This window comes from Pholis gunnellus, assembly GCF_910591455.1.
Source record: "Pholis gunnellus genome assembly, chromosome: 19".
Lineage (NCBI taxonomy): Eukaryota > Metazoa > Chordata > Actinopteri > Perciformes > Pholidae > Pholis > Pholis gunnellus.
In genome coordinates, this window is record NC_136546.1 from 13788614 (window position 1) to 13795046 (window position 6433).

The window sequence follows — 6433 nt, forward strand, 5'->3', positions numbered from 1 at the left end:
ATTGAAAGTTAGATCTGCTAAACATTTAGATTTTTTTTTCTTTTTTATAGAAATGTGAAATGACTGATTCATATACATTTCATTTTGCTGTGACATTCGAAGACAAAAGTCAAGAAATTACATCTAATTTGAAGGCTCAGTTTCAGTGTGAGCAAACAGGGAAAACTGAACTAGTGAGACTTAGAAACATTCTCTTTAACTGATCATTTGCTTGTTCGAACTAAAATAAATTGTATCATCTTTACATAATCACTGCAGGTGAAAAGTCATTTGAAAATAAAGAAAAAACATTCACACACGCACACACACACACACACGCACACACAACTTTGCTGCTGGCTTTGTTTGGCACTGTGTATTGTGATGCACCACACAGGAGGCAGATCTTTAACTCTGAAAATAAAATTTTGTAAACTGACAAGACTAAAAATGCTAATTTACCGCATACACAGGCTTGGTCAAATGTGTCCCCCCTTATATCTGTATTGAAGCGAAACCAGTATTTTAAAATAAAACCATTTTTGATAAATGGCTTTGGCCCAAGTCTTGACAGTCACATCAGCAGTTCAGACAAGAGGTGATACATCTCCAAAAAAAAAAAAACTGACTTGATCGCCTCAGGACCTTAACAATGAGCTTGAAATAGTCACCAGCACCTGTCTTTTCCGAAGGCGCACCTGTCTCCCATTGCCCATGCGCACTCTTTCTCTCTCTCTCTCTCTCTTTCTCTCTCTCTCTCTCTCTCTCTCTCTCTCTCTCTCTCTCTCTCTCTCTCGTTCAAAACCTTTCAACAATTTGAAGCTATGGACTACACATATAAACAACGAGCTGTAGATGTTCCTTTGAACTCTTAAAGATCCTTTTAAACTAGTTCTTCACTTGAAACCTATTGCCATTTAAAAACACGCAACCTTTCACTTTCAAACATTTCGGGTGAAAAGAAACAAACAGTAGAAAACAACGAGTGAAGTCCAGGTTTGAAACTTGGTTTAAAATAAAAGGATACACAGTTGTTGGAACTTTTAGTAGTTAAACAACAACATTTACACTATAAGACGATAAAAGAAAAAAGAGATCTGACTGTTTCTTTGCACATTTCATGGTCAGATGGACAAACTATATCAAAACCTAAGAGAGACAGAGTTGCGTACACTTACAACAATGTACCGGCAGCGTTTTGTCACAATGCTACAAAAGTGCTGCTGCAGAAGACAGGCACCGAAATTACAAAACAGGAGGACTGACACGCTCCATAAACGACTTTGTGTGAATAAAAAAGGCACGAGAGAGGTGTTAGAATAAAATGTAGCCCACAGGACAAAGACTATACGAGGAAACAGCAAATTATCGGTTTCCAACACGCACTGGAGATCAAATACAGCTAAATCTCAGTTCCCGTCTAAAATCACGTTTCAAAACACACTCCCAAACTTACTTCGACAAAGTTGCAAATCAACTTGATCTCCGCTTTTGATGAGGAAGGTTGGGCTACGGTCCGCAAATCATCCTCGCAATAATACGGGCTGCTCGCGCAACTCTTACCACACATCAAGATGAGGGGAACGAAAACAGAGCAAATAATGTCGTGCAGATATGATTAGCTGTTGATCACCTAAATAAATTCGCCCGTTCATTATGTTTGATTTGTTTATTTTTTTTCCGCCCACCGTGCGCAGGCGAGGCAGACCAAGAACAAGAGAGGGAGGTATCCGAGGACAAGGTTACTTACCCTTTAGATGAAGAGGGGACAACCTGAACTCCGACGGCCGAAAAAAAAAAACGAGAATATACGCAGAAGCACCGCGGATTGTTGGATACTGGGAGATAACAATTTCTCAAAGAAGGAAGAGCTGGAATAAAGTCAGCAGCACGAGCGAAAGGACCGAAACAGGAAAAATATAGAAGATGAAAAGAGCTCTTGCGCGGCGGTCTCTCCCTCTATCCTCTGCTGTGACTAAAAGAGTGAGAGACATAGAGAGAGTACGAGAGAGAGAGGGAGAGAGAGAGCGAGACTGCGTGTGTGTGGGTCTCCGAGGCGCACTGGATACAGAGGACTGGATGCTGGAGCGCTCCTCCGCCACTAAGATTCACTTTAAGACGCGGCTGAAGGAAACAGGAAGACGTGCGCGTCATGAGCGGCGTGATGTAACTGTCGCTGCCTACCAATAAGAAGCGTCCGTCCGGTCCGGAGAACAACGCACTGAACTTGACCAGAGAACGGGACTTGAGCATGCAACTAAAGAGAGAGAGAGAGAGAGAGAGAGAGGGGGGAAAAAGGAAATACTACTTTTACTAATCCTTTTCTTCCCAAATCACCAACTGCGCGAGTAAGAATCGTTACGCACTTTGACATTAGGCCTGCACCAAAAGCCGCAATAAAATACATAGTCAATTTATGCTATTTATTCCCATATCCAAGTCTTGAATGGGATAGTTTATATACTAAATGGTTGAGTGTCGGTTTGATTCTAAGAGATTTAGAATAACGCTTGAATACTTTTGGAAATAAAAAATCTGAAAAGAACAATTTCTCGATAATAACGGCTAGGAAAATTCCTTAATGTATTGGGCATTCAGTGAGATTATCTCAGTTGTAGATTTATTCACTACACCTAAGAATAAATGTTTTTTTAAAGATAAATGCAGCATTAAGTGAGTTGTTAAGGCAGAAACCTTAATGCAAATGTTTTCATAAGTCTTCCAGCCTTCCTCTTGGCAGTACAATTGTAAATGAACAGTCTATTTTACAATAGAAACGACTTTCTAAACGCTTGTGTTAATGCATGTTTCCATTATGTTTATGAGAGTCTATTAAAACGCATTAACATTCCTTCAAGCTCAGTCATTTTTAATGATTACCAACTTTGTAATTTGATCTTTTAATATGTTTGAATAAAGATGCTGAGCCTGTTTGCTTTTCAAACATCAGTATGTACATTTATTTCTGCAACTGGTAGGCTACATTTAGACTTCTCAAAGGGAATAACAGTAGTCGGTCACTTGGGAATAGGAGGTTCAAAGTGGCGTGTAGAGATATTTTACGTGCAGAGTTTTCTCATTGGTTGCAGCAAAGTCTAATGTATGAACAAGCAAAGCAGCACAGAAGCTCGGAGCTTTGCTTTGGAATTCAGATTATCCAGGGAAGCCAATATCTGAAGAGAGCTAAACGTCTCTTTGTGAAACGTTCAGTTAAGAGCCGAATATCATCATGAAACGTCTGTCACTCGGATCCGCAGTCTGCCACTGAAATAACCCCGCGCGTAAAGACTGCACTGTCATCCAACATTATTATTACGTTAAACTGATCGTAAATGAAAACAAAATAAAATACCTTTATGTTTTTATTTTAGTGAATTATTAGATTTTTTTTTTTTATCCCTTTGAAACTTTGCCACCTGTAAGGCTGAACCCTACGGACAGTGACATCTGATCCTTTCCACAGCAAAAACCTGTTCGACGCTTCTGATTTATGAAATGATGACGGCTGCTCGTCCTCGTGCATTCCTGCAAATTTGATATTTATAATCACACCGCAGTTTTGCGTTCTGCAAATATATTTAGGCTTCGATCTTTACAACAGGTGTATACACAAATTGTTTAGTTATATTATTGGGAAATGTTTGCAACAAAAATGTACCTTTACATAAGAGAATAATTTTTTCATTGACTCCAGCAATATTTCTGGATAATACGGATCACATCCATCCGCTTTAGCCTGCGTTTCTGCAATTAGAGAAGAAAGCGTAAGCCTCGTATTAAGCACATTCTCATTTATTTTATAAGAAACGCATACAAATAATTAAAAAATATATATATTGTTTTATCATTATTATCATTATTATTGGTGAATTCGTCTGACAATTTGTTCAAATCAGTAAAGAAAAAAGTTGTTCGTGCTTTTTTGCCTTTGCCCTGTTCTTTCCAGCTTTTCGCTTAGGATTCATTTGTTGCACGCAGAGTCTTCTTTTTTTATCCTCTGCACAAACAGGATCCTACAGTAGTTAACTAGAAATCTTATTTTCCATATGCGCCTCAGTCAGGTGCCAAAAGGGAAAAGGCGAGTCTCTTTTCCATGTCGCAAGCAAGTGTTTTTTAGGACGAACGAATTGCAACGAAGTCAGCAAAGTTGAGTGTCTGGAGTGTCTTTTCCAAAGCAGGTGTCCCGGCCCCCTGCTCCCTCACTGGCCTGTGGTTGATTTGGCCTCGGCTCCCCTGGGTGCCGTCGGTGCGCACAGGCTGGAAAAACAGGCCGGAACATTAAAGAAGCGCGTGTTTGGAAAAGGAAGACTCGGATGAGGTGTAGAGGAAACGTGTCGGTTAACACTGGCTGCTCTTATCGCGGCCCATTCCAGGTGGATCAACCCGTGTATTTATTTCAAACTCACTTTTCCCCCTTTTTTGGGTCGAGTGCGACACACCTCGATGCCCAAGACTGATAATGCGCTCTGGCATTGCGCAGTGATGGCTGAATTTATTGACATATTTATTAGAGTTGGGCCCAAATGCAGAAGGAGGGAGCCAGTGAAAACAATATTTCTCCCGGGGGTGTTATAAAGGTACTTCTTTTTTTTTTATTATCACAATCTGACCACAATTAAGTGGTAACAAGTGCGCGCACGCGGTGATGGTCTGCCAGAGTGGAGAAGTGACAGTGGCCTATTTTTCCCCTGTATTAATTTAGATCAACGACGGGTCAACTGTATTTCTATAATGGTAATTATTAGTATTGTTGTTATTATTACCGGGTTATTTGTCTTTCGTCTTACTATTGGAGCGACTTGAATGACTAAAATCAACAAACATAAACAAGTTAGTTTATGCATGAATTATTATTGAGAGTGAATATTATTCGGGAGAAGAAGCAATCTCTTAAGCAGCGTTTATAAAATGGGATTAATCAGATAATGACTTGATGTGCTCCTACAACAACTCCATTTCTTTTCACAGACAGCTTTTTTTTTTTAAATGAGAGAGCGAGAGTGATAGAGAGAGAGAGCGAGAGAGCGCGCGCGCGAGAGAGAGAGCGAGAGAGAGAGCGAGAGAGAGAGAGAGAGAGAGAGAGAGAGAGAGAGAGAGCTATTTGCAAAAACAGAAGCAGAGATGGTAGCGCTAAAAGCTGTTTTGTTCCGGAGAGGTCTCCGGGTCCCTGAATAAAAAGGTTTAGGAGACAGGACAGAGGAGAGGAGTGGAGAATTTGTCCGAGTGTAATAACTGAGTAGGCGTCTGACTCTTACAGCCTCTAAAGTCCTTGTTGGGCCTCATGTCCAGCACTTATTCAGCGTTCCCCGTCAAAGATGGAGGAAAATATGTAAACCACTTGTTTGTCGAGGCAAAACTCATTTCAGACAGGGAGTCTGGATGACCTGAACGTGATACGAGAGACGTCTGTAGTAAAATAACAGAAATTTGCATGGACGATATTATTAGTGATATTACTTCTTGGCTGCCAGGGTTTTGATGGCTGGCACAGTGTGGCCCCCGATGACCCATATCCCTATTTCGGCTTCAAGTAGCCTAGTGGTGATTATGGAGGCGTGTGCGTGTGTGTGTGTGTGTGTGTGTGTGTGTGTGTGTGTGTGTGTGTGTGTGTGTGTGTGCATGCGAGAGAGAGAGAGAGAGAGAGAGAGAGAGAGAGAGAGAGAGAGAGAGTGAGGTTGGTCATATATTTTCTCTCTCTCTCTCTCTCTCTCGGCACAATGTAAAGACTGAAAAATGAAAACATACACACAATCTTACACATAAAAGCAATAACATGCTAAACGAAAGACATGTATGTGGTATAGTCAACACAAACATTTATCTAGGCTACTCTCTATTTGACAATTTACATTTATAGCCAACGCATTCTCTCTCGACCATCTCTCCTTTTCTTAGCGGACTCACGTGGCCCCTCACAGTCCGAGTGATAGTATACAGTATTGCAACACGTTTCCAGATCCTCCTCTCAACAGTTTGCTCTTAAATAAGGCTCCATGTCTGGGCTGCGTGAAAATAATAGGCAATTAAAAGAATGCTGCTCAGAGAGGTTGATGGGAATATGGCTGCATTCAAACTCATTAAAACCCCGTAATTAGTCCGGAATTTGACATTTCTTCAGCAGAAAATCAAGCAGTAAATTCAGCCAAGTCTGAGTTAATTCAACATGTCTTACCAACAACCTTGAAAGTACACACATTTGTAAAATATGACAGGGGTTAGGCTAAAGTCGACAGGAATGAAGGGCGCGCGGCACACATGTGAACACGCGCACAGACACACGCACAGTGCGCCTTGGAGGTGCTTGGGCGGACAGACATGTTGGGAAATCGCCTGAAACTGTATTAAGCCTGACGTCCTTAAAACAAACAATGGCACCATGAAATAAGGGCTTATGCGCTCAAAGTCAAAGAGCCCCCACAGCAACTCTCCCTGTTTATCTCTCCCTCTGTCTGAC

At 41.1% G+C, this 6433-nt stretch overlaps 1 protein-coding gene across 1 annotated transcript in view; it reads right to left on the reverse strand.

The window, feature by feature from the left end:
* Positions 1-2482, reverse strand: part of prox1a (prospero homeobox 1a) — a 28863-nt gene extending 26381 nt beyond the window's left edge. Inside the window, exon 1 of the mRNA XM_079180238.1 lies at positions 1730-2482. The gene's annotated coding sequence lies outside the window, so the exon portion shown is untranslated. The remainder of the gene's footprint in view (positions 1-1729) is intronic.
* Positions 2483-6433: the final 3951 nt, after the last annotated feature.